Source organism: Protopterus annectens, chromosome 9.part0 (genome assembly GCF_019279795.1).
Source record: "Protopterus annectens isolate FY-2018-M chromosome 9.part0, PAN1.0, whole genome shotgun sequence".
Taxonomy (NCBI): domain Eukaryota; kingdom Metazoa; phylum Chordata; order Ceratodontiformes; family Protopteridae; genus Protopterus; species Protopterus annectens.
The window spans coordinates 755,494,194-755,514,163 of NC_056743.1; positions in this window are offsets into that span (position 1 = coordinate 755,494,194).

Below are 19,970 nucleotides of genomic sequence, written 5' to 3' on the forward strand. Positions count from 1 at the left end.
TTAAAAATAATTATTTCAGTACTGCTAGGGTCGACTGCATGTAAAAATAGTTGGAGCTTTGTTTGTGATGATTTTGAATAAAGATTTTTTTTTTAAGTTAGACTGATACATGCTGCATAGTATTAAACATATCAGGTCATAAAAATCGTTTTCTGTGACTTTTTATCTGACTGGTACTTTTCCATTATCGGGGCAACAGTCATAATGACCATTTGGAATCCTAGCGCTCATTATAATGTTGATCGTTCAGCTGTTGCTGAAGTGGGTACCACACACACTTATTTTCATGTCAAATTTATTAAGTGTGGTCGATCACATTTAATAAATAATGACAATCACTTGACTTAGAGACTTGTCTTACTCGGAATAATGCATGCCAACAGGGTTGAATAGGAAGTGAATTAGCATGTATTATTTGGAGAAAAAGCAAGTATATAACTGAAATGATTGCAGTTATTTATGAAATGTGATAGACCCCACTTTTCTCCTAAAACCGCCAGTTGTAGGGAATGAGGAGGGGTTTGAGCTGAAATCAAGAGAGTTCAGAGGTATATGCACATGGGACACATGTTAATTAGATTGTGTGAAATGCCAGGTAAATGCCATGGTCAGACTTTGAAACCGGCTGAAATGTAGAATAAACGTAAACCGATGTTTCAATAGTTAAATGCCACACCCCCCAGAAAAATAAATAGACTGTAGTGGTCTTTAACATATTCCTGTAATGCGCTGGCTTTTCAACAGGCCTAGAAGGGAATGTGCATGCGAGTGTGTGAACGAACGAGTTGTAATATTTTCCCTTTATGAACTGTTAACATTTTCTTATACTTGAATTTCTGCACTTTGTTAACAGTTGTAATAACCCAGCCACTGGGGATGCACAAGCCAGTGCATTTCTTTGTGCCGGTCCCAAGCCCGGATAAATGGGGAGGGTTGCGTCAGGAAGGGCATCCGGCGTAAAACCTCTGCCAAATTACTTATGCGGAGAACATTTTAATTTTCCATACCGGATCGGTTGAGGCCTGGGTTAACAACAACCGCCACCAGTACTGTTAGCCAACAGGGTGCGGGCAGAAATTGGGCTACTATTGGCCGAAGGAGAAGAGGAGAGGGAAGGCATGCCTGAAGGCAGGAAGAGAGGAGGAAGGTTAGGAGTGTAGTAGTGAGGGCAGAAACTTTGAATGTTGGCAGTATGACTGGTATAGGGAGAGAACTAGCTGATATGATGGAGAGAAGGAAGGCTGATATATTGTGCGTGCTAGAGACCAGATGGAAGGGAAGTAAGGCCAGGTGTATAGGAGGCGGGTTCAAATTGTTCTATCATGGTGTGGATGACAGGAAAAATGGGGTAGGGGTTATCCTATAAGAACAGTATGCCAAGAGTGTTTTGGAGGTGAAGAGAGTGCCTGATAGAGTGATGTTTATGAAGCTTGAAATTGATGGTGTAATGATGAATGTTGTTAGTGCATATGCTCCACAAGTTGGGTGTACTATGTATGAGAAAGAAAAATTATGGAGTGAGTTGGATGAAGTGATGGTGAATATACCCACGGGTGAGAGACTAGTGATTGGAGCGGGCCTCGATGGGCATGTTGGTGAAGTGAACAGAGGGGATGAGGAAGTGATGGGTAGGTATGGTGTTAAGGAGAGGAATGCAGAAGGTCAGATGATTGTGGATTTTGCGAAAAGGATGGACATGGCTGTGGTGAATACGTATTTTAAGAAGAGGGAGGCGCATAGGGTGATGTACAAGAGTGGAGGAAGATGTACTCAGGTGGATTATATCCTATGTAGGAGGGTCAGTCTGAAGGAGACTGGAGACTGTAAAGTGGTGACAGGGGAAAGTGTAGTTAAGCAGCATAGATTGGTGGTCTGTAGGATGATGTTGGTCATCAAGAAGAGGAGGAGAAGTGTGAAAGCAATGCAACGGATTAAATGGTGGAAGTTAAAAAAGGGTGATTGTGAGGTGGAGTTAGGGAAGAGTTAAGACAGGCACTGGGAGGCAGTGAAGAGTTACCGAATAGGTGGGAAACTACAGCAGAGCTAGTAAGGGAGACTGCTAGAAAGGTGCTTGGTGTGACATCTGGACAGAGGAAGGAGGACAAGGAGACCTGGTGGTGGAATGAGGAAGTACAGGAGAGTATAAGGAGGAAGAGGCTGGTGAAGAAGTGGGATTGCCAAAGAGATGAAGAAAGTAGACATGAGTATAAGGAGATGAGACGCATGGCAAACAGAGAGGTGGCGAAGGCTAAAGATAAGGCATATGGAGTGTTGTATGAGAGATCGGACACTAAAAAAGGAGAAAAGGACCTGTACCGATTGGCTAGACAGAGGGACAGAGCTGGGAAAGATGTGCAGCAGGTAAGGATGATGAAGGATAGTGAGGGAAACATACTCACAAGTGAGGAGAGTGTGTTGAGTAGCTGGAAAGAGTACTTTGAAGGGCTGATGAATGAAAAGAATGAGAGAGAAAGAAGATTGGATGATGTGGGGATAGTGAATCAGGAAGTGAAACAGATTAGCAAGGAGGAAGTAAGGTCAGCTATGAAGAGGATGAAGAATGGAAAGGCTGTTGGCCCAGATGACATACCAGTAAGCATGGAGGTGCTTAGGTGAAATGGCAGTAGAATTTTTAACCAGATTGTTTAATGAAATTTTGGAAAGTCAGAGGATGCCTGAGAAGTGGAGAAAAAGTGTTTTGGTATCTAACTTTAAGAATAGGGTGATGTGCAGAGCTGCAGTAACTACAGAGGGATAAAACTGATCAGTCACAGCTTGAAGTTATGGGAAAGAGAAGTGGAAGCTAGGTTAAATAGGGAGGTGATGATTAGTGATCAGCAGTATGGTTTCATGCCAGGAAAGAGCACTACAGATGCAATATTTGCTCTGAGAGTGTTGTTGGAGAAATATAGAGAAGGTCAGAAGGAGTTGCATTGTGTCTTTGTGGACTTGGAGAAAGCATATGACAGGGTGCCTAGAGAGGAGTTGTGGTATTGTATGAGGAAGTCGGGAGTGGCAGAGAAGTATGCAAGAGTGGTACAGGATATGTACGGGGATAGTGTGACATTGGTGGACTGCGGTGGGAGTGACAGATACGTTTAAGGTGGAGGTGGGATTACATCAAGGATCAGCTCTGAGCCCTTCCTTATTTGCAGTAGTGATGGACAGGTTGATAGATGAGATCAGACAGGAGGCCCCGTGGACTATGATGTTTGCAGATGACATTGTGATATGTAGTGAGAGTATGGACCAGGTTGAGGAGACCCTGGGGAGGTGGAGATATGCTTTAGAGAGGAGAGGAATGAAGGTCAGCATGTTGAGGATGCAGGGAGTAGAGTTGGTAAAAGTGGATGAGTTTAAGTACTTGGGATCAACAGTTCAGAGTAATGGTGAGTGTGGAAGAGAGGTGAAGAAGAGAGTACAGGCAGGGTGGAATGGGTGGAGAAGAGTGTCAGGAGTGATTTGTGACAGACGGGTACCAGTAAGAGTGAAAGGGAAGGTCTACAAGAGGGTAGTGAGACCAGCTATGTTATATGGGTTGGAGACGGTGGCATTGACGAAAAGGCAGGAGTCAGAGCTGGACGTGGCAGAGTTAAAGATGTTAAGATTTGCACTGGGTGTGCTTAGCATGGACAGGATTAGGAATCAGTATATTAGAGGGTCAGCTCAGGTTGGACAGTTTGGAGACAAAGTAAGAGAGGCGAGATTGCGTTGGTTTGGACATGTGCTGAGGAGGGATGCTGGGTATATTGGGAAAAGGATGATAAGGATGGAGCTGCCAGGTAAGAGGAAAAGGGGAAGGCCTAAGATAAGGTTTATGGATGTGGTGAGAGAGGACATGCAGGCGGTTGGTGTGAAAGAGCATGATGCAGAGGACAGGAAGAAATGGAAACAGAAGATCCGCTGTGGCGACCCCTAATGGGAACAGCCAAAAGAAGATGACTTTGTTAACAGTTATAATACGTTTAGGCACTCCCACGCTGCTTCATTTCTTTCCCATTTGGCTGATGAACATCCCTTTTCATTTCCGTCGAGTTAGTCTGAGATTATCCTCTGAAAACGAGACAAAATCAGGAAGTACTTGTTGCCCCGATAACAGAAAAGTACTATCTGTCCCTTCCTCACATTTTGAAGCCATCATTTTATATACCCCATTTTGATTCATGCTTAATCAGATTTACCATAATTTCTTTGTTTTTATCAACACATTTCATATTTATGAGACATACTGTTACACTAAAAAAGTCAGCATTTTAAGAGAATTAACAGGCACACTATTATCAGCAAACAACTCCATCTGCCTACAATTCTATTGGGGTTTGACAGCTGGTTCAGTTCGTAGTACTATGATAAAGTTACAGATGTTCTTTACAGTGGTTTCTTATAGATGCTTTTAAACATATGCTACACACAAATCTTTTAGAACTTTTGCCACCTTTGTCCTAACTGGTTATGCTTAGCTAGTCTATACAGTTCAGTCACATATACCAGAATGTTCCTGTGTCTCCCTTCTTTTCTCTTACAAGGTCTAAAACATGATGCAGGTTTCGCATGTTTTTTTTTTTTTTTTTGTAAAGTTTTACATGAAAGCCTTTTTCACACGGCTTACCTAGTGACACCAAATTTTACAACAATCTGTATACTTTGTAACATTACATTAAGTAATGATGGAATCATTTTGTTACTTGAAATGTCACTACGTAAACAATAACATTTTGCTCTGTTAATAGAAATTGTCCAGTGTTTAGGACTTGCGCTACTGGTAAAAATTAGGTGTAATTCAATCAAATTTGACAACATCTAGTCAAATGTTCTGAGTTGCGCCCTCTCACTCTGAAAACACTAAGCAGTATGTGGGATCACAGTACAGTGGGTATTAGGAATATGTCCTTTCCCTGCTGTTGTCCAGTCTCAGACTTGTTATATACAAATGTGTGTGTGTGTGTGGGAGGGGGGGGGGTGCAAGGGGTTTGCCCCTACAAAACAAAAAAAAAAAGATTACTGCCTTGGTGTGACAGTGTGGTACTTTGTATGTTAGGTGTGGGTGGAATTATTTGAATGTATGTGATGTCAGTGTGTGTGTGTGTGTGTGTGTGTGTGTGTGTGTGTGTGTGTGTGTGTGTGTGTGTGTGTGCGCGCGCGAGCGCTTTTAAGCATAGACACTTTTTTATGTATGCTGTGTGACCTGTTCCCCCTGCCTGGGTATTCACCACTGAGAGTGGGAGCTAGCAGTGGTTTGTGCTCTAACTGGCATCCCAGCAATGAGGGTATTTATCTTTAGGCCTAACCTTTCCCCTTGTGTGGGGAATAGGTGACTCACATCATAGAGGGGACCACAATGCCCTCCCTGATGCAGGTGCATGCTTCCATGCACTTGAAAATGAAAGATACCACTGAAACAGCTTGGTGGTCAACTGCCCACACCCTGGACATCATCATCATCATCAAACCCTTTTCTCATTTTTCGACTCAGGGTCACAGTGTTGTGTCAACTGATCTCTCTCTTGATTCAGTGCCACTCTCCTACCTTCTTCAAAAGTTATGTCTGACAGTTGCAGGTCTTCCATCTCTTTGCTAGATGCCATCATTTCCTCTTGCCTTCTTCCTCTCTGTCCCAAATCATCTTCACCAGATTGCCTATTGTTTTTTCTACACATGCACCCAAACCACTGTAATCTGCTCTCTTTGACCTTCTCTGCAATTTGAGCTACTCTGGCTTCTGCTCTGATGTTCTCATTTTTTTGTCTTCCTTACAGTGTGCATCCTACCATTCATCTCAGGCATTTCATCTCCAGTACTTCTTGATTCCTCAACTGCTCTACCTTAACTGCCCATGTTTCTGATCTCTGTTCACCCCACTGTTTTGCACACCTTATTTTTTACCTTCTTTGGCATTCTTCAGTCATACATTATCCCTGACACTGTGTGCCATTTGGCTGGAGTCCCTCTGATTCACCTTTTACCTCCTTATTCGGACTTCCCTTCTCATCAGCCATCCCACCCAGATACTTGAAGCTGTTAACATGTTCCACTATTTACCTTTCAATCTCACTTCTCAGCTTCTTCTGATTTACCCCATTTGCTGCCATTAAAAATGGTCTTATCTGTACTCAGTTTCATCTCATGTGCCTTCACTTTTGCACTCCGTTCCACTATCCTTTGCTGAAGTTCTTGCTCAGTCTACTTATAAAGCCACATTGTCTGCATACAGCAACTCTGTTAATCTTTTCCTCCAGAGCTGTTTACTAATGAAGTCTATCACCAGTATAAACAGCAGTGGTCTCAGAACTGAACCCTGATGCACATCCAGTCTCACTGGGAACTCCTCTGTAAGACTGAACACTGTTTGTACTCGAGTCATTGGGTCCTTGTACATAGCCTGCACTAATTCTACCAGTATTTTTGGGACTTAGAACCAATACAGGACTGCCCAAATCAGCTTTTGTGGGACCTTATAATATACTTTCTTCAAGTCTAGGAATGGCCAAGTTGGTCTCTTTCCCCATCTTTAGCTTCTTCTTAGCTATCTATCTCACTGCAAACATTGGGCTGCATCCTGATCAGAATTTGAACTGCTCATCTACCATGTTACTTTCTCGTGCACTGTATTCATTTATCAGTCATTTTTTACAATTTTTATGGCATGTGACAGCAGTTTTGACACCTCTGTACTGCCTCGATTGCAGATGTCCTATTTGTTCCTGTACACTAGTACTAGTATACTTATTTGCCAGACATCTGAGTTGTGCCTTTCTCTCCATACTGCTATGAGCACCCACAGGAGCCATTTCTCCCACGTCTCACCCAACATCTTGATCATATCTGCTGTAACTTCATCTGAGCCTGCTGCTATCCCTGATTTAATTTTCCTTAGTGCTGTCTTTACTTCTTCTATGGATCATACTCGTCTCACATCACAGGTTGTGTCTGGGACAGTACAGCTTCTCTGGGGTTTTCTTCATTAAGAAACTGCTGGAAATACTCCTTCAATCTGCTTTTGATAACTTGTGGACTAGTGAGCAGGTCGTTATAAAAGGTGTTTGACTATTTCTGTGCCATCTACCTTCGTTGAAGGGTGTGCATCAGGGCCAGCAACTCGGCATGTAAAAATCTACTGCCAATCATTAGCGGACCGGAGTTCCGCTGTGGTGACCCCTAACTGGGAAAAGCCAAAAGACACAACAACAACCAGGTCACTTCCCAGAAGCTGGTAGAGTACCTTTGATGCTTTTTTTTTTGCTACTGTATCTCCTCTCTTAGCCTGTTTGTTAGCTAGCCAGTATTCTTTCTTAGTCTGGTTTGTCTTTTCTATCTCCCACTTTTTCCTGCACTCCTTCTTTCATTTGATCACTTCTTGGATTTCTGCATTCCACTTCCATATGTACCTTATTTTCATTCCTGGCTCAGCCACATATGTGTTCTGTAGTCTTCATACATGCTGCTTTGAGGCATTGCCATTCTTCTTCTTCATTTCCACTTATATCCAATTCTTCTTGAGTAATTCCTTGAATACTTGCACTTTCTCTCCCATCAGCTTCCAGATCTGCATCTCAGTGTCTGTTGACCTAACAGACTTCTCTGACTACTGCTTGCAGCTAATTGTGGCAACAAGTGATTTATGCTGAACATCAACTGTTTCACTATGAATGACTTTGCAACTTATAATTTTACCTCAATGCCCTTTCATTACTTGGAGGAAGTGTACCTACGTTGCATGTTGGCCACTCTTGCATTTGATCTTGTCTGTCCTGTAGAACTGTGTTGGCCACCTGGTCACCATCAAGTTATTTGCCAGATAGCAGTTATCAATGGCCTCTCCTTCTTTATTACTACTGCCAAACCCACACAAACCCAGGTAGTCCACATATCCTGTTCTGTCTGCCATGATATGTGCATTCATGTCACCCATTACCAACACCAACTCATGCTGTCCTGCTTTATCTAGTAGGTCCTGCTGCTGCCTGAATGCACTCTTTTCTTCACTTTCACAACCCCGCACTGAGGCACAGGCTGATATTATGAATAGTGCCCAATCCTTACATTGGAGTCTGATTGCATTTAGTCTGTCAATAATTCTGATGCCATGCCCTCACTGTTTTTTGAAGCCTCACCCTCACCACAATTCCCACAGCATTCCTAGCCCACCCTCCTCCTGAGTAGGAGACTTTGGATCCCAAGCCAAGTGGCTTTGCTGCACTGCCCTTCTGTCTTGCCTCCTAGAAACATAGGATGCCCAGCCTCCTCCTACTTACCATCATGTTATCCACTTCCAAGCTGCATCTAGTCAGTCAGCTTATACTGAATGTATTGCTCATTAGTTCATGGTTAACATGTCGAATGGTTTTATATCCAGCTTTGGCCACTTGTACTTCTTTCTTCTTAAATAATTCAGAAGCAGTACTAAAAAGATCAAACCTTTGATTCCAAGACCTCCAATTCTCAACAGCATTCTATGATGTTCCAGTTTATCAGGATGAGTCAGAGACATTACTTCTGCTTGTCTCTTTGCACTTTTATTAATGTTGCTCTGAATATTTTAGTGTTAATTATACAAATGTTAACAGTTTTTATTTTAGTATTATTTTGCACTTCTGACACAATTTTGGGTCTATTAACAGTAAAACTAAAACATTTTATGAATAACAAACTAGCCAAGTGTGATCAGATCTGAAGAAACATTTTACTCCAAAAAGAGATGCACAAGAACAGTGACAATTTAGAAAACGTGCCTTTTGACAGCACCAGCTTCCTTAAAGAGTCATAGTCCCAATTAATATATGCTACATGCATAAACGTTCATTGCAATACTACCTGATCCTCTGGTTGGGTCTTCTATATCCTTCAATGGGTCTACCTGATAACACAGATATGCCAAAAACACCAACAATTAAATAAACAACACGAAAAAAAGACAAAAAAAGAAAGTTCAAAAACACGAAACTTCACATGCCCGATAAACCAAAATCCCGACAATCAACAAAACAAATACCTTTCCCGAAAAACACACACACACAACACAAGTACACCAAAAACCTTACAAACCTACACTAAACCTTACATACACAACTATCTATGCACTAACCTTAACCCAAACCCTAATCCTAAGGTCAGTCACTATCGCACACTTACCTTACCCACCCCCTAACCATAACTCACTTAATCCGCCCCTAACCCTCAAGTCCGTCACTATTGCACACTTACCTTACCTGCACCCTAACCCTAACTCACTTAACCTGCTCCTAAACCTAAAGTCCGTCACTATCGCGCATTTACATGACCCGCACTATACCCTAACATCCGTCACTATCACACAGTTATCTTATCCACACCCTGACCCTAACGTCGTCCCTATCGCACACTTACCTTAACATGTCGGTGTTCTCAGCGTCGGGATTCTCAACTGCTGGTCTTCTCCGTTGTCGATCTTCTGGTGTCGGTGTTCTCGTCATTGGCGTTGTGCACTTTCGGCGTTTTCAGGTAGACCCCCTTCTATATCCTTGCATTTGATGACAAGTATAATCTCACTTACATGACATGTGACCTTATTTTGTAGACACATAGGGTGGTGGGATCGCTTTCTGTTAAATGTCAAGTGCAAATTGCAAAACAGAATGCAACTTCCATGTCCCTTTTTGCAAATTTTTGGAGTAATTTTTTTGATGTTATTTACTGCTGTATTCTTTTTTTTTTTCTTAAACATTTAATTTCAGGCAAAAATACGATTTTTAAAAAGAGCTCTACATCACTGCAGGAGTTAGCACCCCTTCCTGGTGTGCATCTTGGAAGGGAACACTTCTTTGTGATGCAATAACACAATTGCTGAGACAGAAATAATAAATTACAAACAAGTTTGAAACTACTACTTTTTATCTTAATTTTAACAGAGCTGTGTTAGTGAGAATATGCATCAGTCATTTCAGAAGGCAAATATTTTAATAAAAATCTCTACTGCATTCTTCTGAAACAGCAGAGTTACTGGAAATAAGTGCAGCTGTTCATAATTTGTGTAATGCTTACTTCCATTTGAAATAGAAACACAAAGAAATGTAAAGCTGTGAAGAAGGGAAGGGAAAGTATTGTAGTGTATTCTTTCTGAACATTTTACCTCTGGTTTTGATTTCTCCACTGGTAAAAATGGATGAAATGCAATCATGTCACATATATATATTCCTTATCACCAGTCACATCATCTGTGTAACCAGCATTATAGTACAATTTCTTGAAGTACTTAATCTGGCCTATGGCAATCAGGAAAAAAAAAACAGCTAATTCTTTTATATTTACATTTCATGACTGCCTTTTCATTGCTCTATCCTGCTGTTGACCATCAGGTCTCCATCCCAGGTGCACCAGTGATCCATTTGTTTCTCCTACGGGTGAGGATCAGGTAAACCAGGAGTGGAACCCCCATTCTTGTAGAGAAATAAGGTTTTCTATTCAGGGCCTGTCGTCTCACTGGGCATGCTCAATGACAGCCAAGGGGCTAAAGTGCAATAGGATTTGCCATGCATGTCCACATCACTGCTTATGACATAACAACCTCACTTTACCATTGTAAACTTGCTCGTTTTTGTGATTCCCAATCTACACTAGGGATTCTGTCACTGATAATCTATCTGGAGCATAGCCCCTCTCTCCCGGGTAGAGGTAAACAGGCTAAGCCCCTTCATTTTTCATCTTCTACCCCATGTCAGCTCTAGCAAGAGTCTGAGCTGCTAATCAAAGTTGGGTCAACTGGATCACAGTTAGGGCTTTATCTCTGTGTTAATGAAGCTGTTTTTTTTCATTATTATTAATTTTTCAGTGCAACTATTAATTTAAGTGCATTTCATGAATTGTGAGACCAGAATGTACCATGTGAAACCAAAAATCGTTGCTTAGCACTTTTAGAAAACAAAATATCTTTGCAAATGATCTTTAACTCGCTGACATTCTCTTGCATATGAGCTAATCTGCTGTGTAGCATCAAAACTGTACATGCTGTACTATTATAACTGCATAACTAGTATTTCTCATGTTAAATTCTTAAAAGCATTATATTTTATGATATTGCTTTGTTGTTTTGATGCTGCTTTTAATTTTATTAAAATGTAGCTGCTTTTAATTTCATTAAAATGTAACTACATTATGTCTGAAAAAGGGTTATTTTCAGTAGTCTCTCTCTGCTGGAATTACTACATGAAATTGATCATCTGCTTGAGTCTCATAAATTTGCTGATTTCTGCTCACTTCTGATCCAAGCAAAAAAATAAAAAAAAAAGTACAAAAAATGTATCTTAAGGGCCAGCCCCATGCACCTCCTGACACTCCGTCTCTGCTTCCATATCCCCGATCTCTATACATATACTACCTCTGACACTGCACCAACTCAAAGAAAGTATACACATAGAGACTGAGGGCATCCAGCCAAGTCTTTTTGAACTTCTGACAAGCATTGATCTTGAAGCAACTGGAATGTGACCAGCTAAAGCAGAAACCTAGCTACCTGCTCAAGTTAAATACATATAAAACTAAAATATTAGAAAATGTTTAAACATCAAAGTGAAAAATAAAGGACTGCTACAAAAAAAGTGCACTGTAAGCAGTATGTGTTTTTTTCTGCAACCATCCTTCATTCTTTTTCAGCCTTTAAAAAATGGGCTTGGAACATTCTTTGTTCAATCAAAAGATTAAATTTGTACTTTCCACTAGCAAAGCTGGCTTTAATGGAAACATATTCTTCATATCTGACTTAAAATGTGAAGTCACCCCGAAGAAAAGAGGTAGGTAACATACACTTTATTTTAAAAGTCAATTCACTGCTACTGAAATTGTAGATTTTGACTTATTGCATAATTGACCTCTTAAACAGCAATCTTTCTAAATGAGACACAGATGGGTATTCTGGGAAGCCAAAAACCTATGGCATGCTTGGAATCTGGTGAGTAAACGACAGGCAGGAAATGCTTTTTTTTTTCTACTCCAACTTTGACTTTTAATAGATATAAATTTGGAAAGCTGGTCGCTTATTGACAATGGTGGTATTTCATATTCAACCTAACCCAGTGATGCTAATTAGGGAAACATAAAATTCCAATGCTGCTGACTAGTTCTGGGATAATGGGAATAGGGGAGGAGTATTAAGTTCTGCTTTAGTATTACAGACCATACAGAGATCCTAGCTGTCCCTAACGATGGATGGTTTCACCGATTTTTGCACTTTCAGTCCTGCTTCTAGCCCTCACTCAGTGCATAGCTGTTGTGTTCCTAATAGCTCTCAGATACACAGTAAGCAGCATCCCTTAAATGTGACTAAGATCCCTGCTCTCTCTCTCTCTTGTGTTGCCTCTCTGGCAATGTGCAGTTCCCAACTTTACAACTTGGTAGTATGATGAAAATGCCTAACAGATTTTGAATTTGAATCCGGCAGCTTGCAAAGGCTTAAGGAGCAGTATGCATTGCCAAGTTATTAAAAAGAAAAAACAGCAAGATAATATTTGATGCACTTGCCTTCAAACAGATCTGCAAGTGTAAGGCAGACTCCATTACTAGTATTAAAAGTTAAACTGAAGGTAAAGTGCAAGTCTCCACTGCCAGCTCACCTATCCAGTTGCAGGGAGATGGGTCTAGTTCTCTTCATGAGCGATACCTAGCAAGAGCACTACATGTCCACCCAGTGGAGTTCTCAAATGGCCAAGCTCATGCTACCACAATGCATTTGAACTATGTAGCTGCAGGGAAACTAGTGTCTGGGGGGGGGTGCTCCCTCAGAAGGTAATAACTGTGGGTTCAGAGCAGCCACAAAGGTGGGGGGTGCTCTCAAGGCAAGAAGGTAGGCTATCCCCTGGATCAGCAAGCTAGCCTTCTTCTTACTACCCAACTCTCAATGGAGAATGGAGGGGCTGATGGGGTTCCTAGACAGGAAAGAATAAATCATAGGGCTCTATCCTAACCTTGGAATACCTCTTCCCCATTCTCCTGGAATGAATGAGCTAACTGGATGACAGTAGGAAAGCCAGTGGGCAAGGTCCTGGTGGGGAAGCTAAAAAAAAAAAAAATATATATATATATATATCTATATATATATATATATATATATATATATATACACATCTATATATATATATATATATATATATATATATATATATATATATATATATAAATATATATATATATATATATATATATATATATATATACATACAGAGAGAGAGAGAGAGAGATCTACTCATCTATCTTTCTATCTAGCAGTTTTTAGGTCATTTGTAAAAATACTAAAGAGTAGTAGCCCATGAATTGAACACTGTGAGACTCCTAATGTGACACGGAGAAGGGGGGAGAGGTCATGCTGCCAGTTTACTGCTTGTTGGCATCCATCTAGATAACTTTGGAACCACAGAAGCTCAAATGGGTTAATGTTCAATTTGGAAAGAACAGTTAATAATTTGTGGTGGGAGACCTTATCAAAAGGCTTGGACATGTCCAGGAAGACTGCAGAAACTATTTTTCCTTCATCTCCGAGTTGGTTGACGGCATTGGTGAAGCTGAGACGTGCAGTTGTGGTATTGTGATAGGGCCTGAAACCATGTTGGGAGTTGGCTAGTAGGTTATGGGTGGTAAGGCACTGGAGAAGCTGTGAGTAGATGCATCTTTCAAGGGCTTTGGATACTGGGGAAAGAATGGCGATGGGTCTATAATTTGTGAGCTCTGTTGAATTGCCACCTTTGTGTAGGGGGATTATGTGAGCAATTTTCCATATTGATGGGACATGCTGTTCTGCATAACTCATAAACCATGCAATAGACCTATTAATAAGAATTAACGCAGGTTATGATATGGCTTCAGCTGCTAATTTTAAGTATTCAGTTGATAGGTTATCAGCTGCTATTGTGGTAGGTTTGAGTTTCTTAAGTAGTTTCTCTATGGCAGTTGTGGGGAATGGGCTGGAAAGGGATGTTATTAAAATAAGGTGTGCAAGTTATTGGTGGATCAGAGTTATTGTTTTTAATTAGAGATAATATACTTTCTATGAAGTATTTATTAAATTCTTCTGCAATGGCACCTGACCAATTTGGTATGTTAGGGGGAGGGGTTGTGGTTTGTCCTGCATAAAGAACAGGTTTGATAGTGCTCCAAAATTTTGGGGGATTATGTTGGTGCTTGCCTTCTACGTTATTGTAGTAGTTCTTTTTGTCTTGGTTGATTTGGTGTTTGACCTTATTTCTAATTTGATGTATGATTATTTTGGGTTTTACAGGTGCGACATAATTGCCAAGTATTGTCCCTTCGCCTAAGTAGGTTTCTTGTTTCGTTAGTTAGCCATGGTGTATACTTAGCTCTAGAATAAATTATTCTAGGAGGGGCCAATCCGTTAAGAATGTTGAGAAATGTAGTGTTGAAATATTCTACTGCAGTGTCCAGAGGCATATCCATAGGTAGAGACCAACTACATTTTTAGGGTGCTTATTAGGCCATGGAGGTTGAAGTTTTCCTTACTACGGATTTGTCAAAAAGTGGTATGTTTAAATAGAGTTGCCATGTTGCCTAAATAGATAGGTTGGCATATGGATATGGTCACCGAGACTTTCAGGTAGACAGTCACTATGTTGGTAGTGGTGTGGTTTGTTGGTTAATGCCCAGTCTAGTGTACATTACCTGTTTAATTTTTATGTCTTTCCTAGTAGGAGTTTGGATAAGTTGTGTGAAGCCATAGAGGTTGTGTGAATTACAGGTTGTCCAGACTACATTAAAATCACCCACAATGATTTATTTATTTATTTATTTACCGGGAAAGTCTACTAGTCCAAAAAAAGCCCATTTTCGGTGAAGGCCCGGGGAGAAAACCTCCGAGAAGAACACAGATGCAGAAAAAAAATGAAACATTAATTGGTACAGACGTAAAAACAGTGTTACACATAGTGGTTACAGTAATATATACAGAAGTCATGAATTTAGTTGGTTTGATTACAGTAACACATACAGAATATATACATAAAAGCAGGAATTTAGTTGGTTGCCAGATGAATTCGGAGTGGTAAAAACTGAGATAAATTAATCAGCATTATTGTACCAGTACCAACAAGTGATGAAAGAAAAAAATAATAAATATGGAGAAAGTTTCATCAGTCACTAGTAGTAAAAAGCATAAGAATTTAGTTATAATATAAGGAGAAGGAAAAGGTTAGGTTATAGCGCAAATACATAGCCAGGAAGAGTTGAGATGATTTTTCAGTATTTGTTTGAAGGTGGTGGTGCTGCCTGTGTTTCTTATAGAAGAAGGAAGCGAGTTCCATAGTTTGGTGATGGTGAAGGAGTAGAGCAGTTAACCAACTGGTAAGGTGGGCTTTTTGTCTTTCGAATGCCACCCGACTGCGGGGAGGACATGCAGACTTCACACAGAAGGCGCTTCAGCCGAGAATTGAATGGGAGAACCTCTTGCTGTAGCATTGTCACTTCACAGCAAGAGGTTCTCCCATTCGATTCTTGGCTGGAGCGCCTTCTGTGTGGAATCTGCATGTCCTCCCCGCAGTCGAGTGGCATTCGAAAGACTTGCGCGAATGGACATGCCTTAGTTGAAGGTTGGGTGTTGGGCTGGCACCTCAGCACCATAAAAATCTACTGCCAATCATTAGCGGACCGGAGTTCCGCTGTGGCGACCCCTAACCGGGAAAAGCCAAAAGAAGAAGAAGTAGTAGTAGTAGATGATTTTCATATCTTAGTTGCCTGCTGGGTTGGTATTTGGCAAGTAGAGTGGAGACAGCAGGACAGTCTGTAGATTATTTTGTGTGCTGTAGTTAGCTGGGTGAATGAGAGATGGTGGGAGAGTTCCAACCAGCCTAATTGTTTCAGTGAGTTACAGTGGTGGGATGAGAATTTGGCCTTGGTGGCAAATTTGGCTATTCTGTTGTAACACATATCAAGTTTGGATTTTGTAGAATTTTGTATATTAGTGAGGAGAGGGGCACCATAAAGGAGAGAGGGTAATAAACATGTAGTTGCAAGGGTTTGTCTAGTAGAGAGGCTAAGAAAGTGATGGTGCCTGTACAGCATACCAAGCTTTTCATGTGTTTTTTTGATGTTACTCTTTATGTGTAGGTCAAAGTTTAGGTTTTCATCTATAATAACGTCTAGTAATTTAGTGTGTGGGACAACATCTATAGTGGTACTGTCTTGGGCTTGTATACTGAAGAGTTGTTTTCATCTAGGGGAGTGGTTTTCTTAGGCGGTAAAAATTACTAGTTTAGTTTTTTTTTTTGGATTTAGGACAAGATGATTGTTAGGCATCCAAGAATCAGTAGAGGTGAGGACGTTCTGGGTGATATGATGGAGTACAGAGCTGGAATTTGCAGTGCATATTATTATAGAGTCATCAGCATACTGGATTACTGAGCATTGTGGGAGAGTGGTGTGAAAGTTTGTTAATAAAGATGCTAAATAAGACAGGACCAGTATGGAGCCTTGGGTACCCCTGTGGAAGTATTGAGGAAGTTAGAGTAAGTCTGTTGCCATTTGGTGGATTGCTGCCTATTGGAGAGATAGCTATTGAACCACTGTAGGGTAGGTGGGGAAATGTGGAAGGTAGATAGTTTAGAGAGGATAGTGTGGGAAATGGTACTGAAAGCTTTGGAGAGGTCGAGGAAAACAGAAGTGATTAGTTTACCAGAATCCTGTGCCCGGATAACTCTATCAAGGAAGGAGAGGAGGGGCTGCAGTGGTTCATAGGTAGGTACTAGGCTATTGGCCCTAGGGCCTATATAAGCCTAGCCAAAAAGGTACCCTGGCTTTCGCCACCCAAGAAAATTATTTTCCTGTGCCCCTGTCAAGCAGAGCCACAGAAGTGATCCCTGGGGTGAATTTCCTATTACTCATCCAATCATCAAGATTTTTCTTGAAGAGTGCTAATGGGGAGCTCTGTTTGACATAGACAGGTAGTCTGTTCCAGAGTATGGGAAGTCTCTGGGACAGGATTCTATCCCTCCAGCATGTTCTGTTTATTGTGGTGACAAGGTTTAGGTCCCTAGAGCATGTAGCTTGGAGGGATTGGGATTTCTTTAAGTGGAGCATGTCCAACAGCTCTGGGTTTGACATAGCTTGGTATGTTAGGCAGAGATCGCCTCTGAGTAGGCGATATGCGACAGAGTAAAGCTGGAGTTTTTTGAGATGGACTGCATAGGGCATCTGTTTGAGGCCAGTAATCCTCTTTGTGAGGTATTTCTGTGGCCTTTCCAGTTGCTGTAGATGTCTTGTGAGGTACATACCAAAAGGGGCATTGTACTCTAGAATGGGTCTAATGAGTGATGAGGGGAACAATGACCTCTTTTTTTCTGGATGAGAAACCTTTTGTGATGAGGTGTGCCACGTAGAAGAATTTCTTGACCATTGTGGCGATGTGATTATCAAAGGAGAGACTACTGTCCACCTGTGTCCCAAGGTCTCATCACACTTTCGGTGTTAAGTAGACTATGTGGTAGTTCATGGGTACAGAGTTTTTACCAAAGGGGATGACAATGCACTTTTTGGCATTGAGCTTGAGGCCATGGCTTTGACACCAGGCATCTGCCTCAGTGAGGCCCTTTTGTAGGATGTCCACATTTTTAGGAGTTTCGACTATGTCTCCTAGTTTGCAGCCATCTGCAAACTTAGTTAGCCAAAGACCTGGTGCTGTGCCCTGGTCTGAAACCACACTGAGTGGGTGACAGAATTTAATTTTCAAGCAGGTGGTTGAGGAGTATTTTAGAGAGGTGTGAGAGAATAGCTATGGGTCGAACATTTGTGGTGTCTGTGTTGGTGCCACCTTTGTGTAAGGGGAGAATGAATGCTTTTTCCCAGATATCTGGGACAAGGGACTCTTTAATTGATCTGTTAATGAATATGCTGATGGGATAAGCTATAGAGTTTGCAGCTAGCTGCAGGAAGTGTGGGGGTAGATTGTCAGGGGCTAGAGTACAGGGTTTAGGAGTAAGTAAAAGTTTTTTTTATTGTGGCAATGGGTATGGGGGAGAATTTTAGGTTAGAGTTGTGTGTAGGATAGTTTTCTGGGATGGTTTATTCATTAGCTGTCTTGGTGATGGTGGTGTTAACCATAGGAAAGGTGGTGGTTAACTTAGCTATGGTGTCAATGAAGTAGTAATTGAAGAGGGTGGCAAGTTCGGTACAGGTTTTGTGTGGGTCAGGGAATGGGTTGCTTTGAAAACCTGGATGTAATAGATGGTTGATAGGGAACCAGAATTTTTGGGGATTATTTTTATGCTGGCTTTATAGGTGGAGGCAGTGGGCTTTTTTTATCATTGGTTATTAGACGTTTTGCTTGGTTACAGAGTTGTCTGTATTGCATTAGAGTTGTAGGGTCTTTGTTTTTCTGCCATGATTTCCAGATGTTACCCCTTGTAGACATGACTTATTTGGTGGATTTTGACAGCCATCTTGAATGGTTATGTTTTATTCGTTTTTGGCGGGTGGGTGCTTGCATATTTAGGATGTCTAGCAATGTTGAGTTAAAGAACTCAACAGCCTTGTTAAGTGGCAGGGATTTGAGGGGTTCCCAATTTACTTTAGCTAAGGTTTCATTAAATATGGATGGTTGGAACTTGGTTAAGTTGTATTGGTATTGCCCTGGGGTTGGGGTAGTTTTGCACAGGATACATCTGGGTGGTGGTTGCTAATGGTATTGGGTAGTATGCCTGCAGTGATGATATTGTTAGCATGGGACACTAATATCCAGTCTATTGCGGAGCACCAAATGTTATTTTTGCGGGGCCTGGTGATGTCTTCAATTAGTTGGGAGAAGTTGTAAAGGTTTATGTTTTTTGAGGGATTGTTGTGGGCAATGTCTAACCAATCAATGTTTGCATCACCTAAAATGATGGTTTCATTATCTGTGTTTTGTGAAGTCCAGGTAAGTATGTTTTTTAATATTGGTATGTTATTTCCTGGAGGAATATAGAGAGCAATTATGCAAATGTTTTTATGGTTGTTAAGTTTTAATATAGAGATCAGTACTCCGGCTGAGGAGAAGTTGGGTGTTGGTTTTGAGTAGGGAATTAATGTATATTTGTTAGGGAAAGGTACTGCTACTCCTCCTCCTCTCTTGTTCGGCCGTTCGGCTCCCAAGCATGAGTAGCCTGGGGGAAGAAAATCAGTGTCTTTTACATATGATTTAAACTAGGTTTCGGTAGCTGCTATAATATCAGGGTTGTTTTGTGAAATCCATGCCCAGTTCAGGTATCTTATGATAGTTTCTTGAGTGGTAGACTTTGATATAGACTGGGAACTGTATTCTGTTGTGGAGACATATTGCCAGGTGGGACATAGGTAGCTATAATGGTTATGTACTTGTTCTGGTAAACTTGTAGTTTAGCGAGTAAAATGTCGATCTTATTTAGGTTTGTTATATTAAGATTTAGTGGTAGCAGCATGAAGTTACTCTTGAACAGTATGGCTACTCCTCCTCCTCTTTTCTCCTTTCTGTCTACTCTAAATATTTTGTAAGCTGGTGGAGTGATTTCATTCTCTGAAATATGTGCCTTCAACCAAGCTTCTGTTAAGACAGCAATATGTTGGGAGTAAAAGGATATGGTGGCATGCAGTTCTTGGACCTTATTGGCTACGCTTCTAAGGTTCAAATTTAGAAGTAGCAAGTCACAGCCTTTGTGTGGTAGATCAAATATATTTTGTACTTGAAGAAAAGATGTTGGGTTGCTATAGGGACCTCTGTTTGGGTGTATATCACTACTTATTATAAGTTTAGTAGTAATGGTTGCCAATGTGTTGCGGTGTTTGAAAGGAGTGTTTTTTGAATTTTGTTAGTTATGTGAAATTTTGTAATGTTTAAGATAGTAGTGATATTAAGAAACCAGTGCTATTTGTGTGTGGAGAGTGGATTGATGTGGTTTTATGAACAGCATGGGGAGAGGTTAGTTGAAAATGATAAGCTGTTAAGTGAGCAGCTGTTGAGAGGAAAATGTGTATTATTCCATATAGTGGTAGCA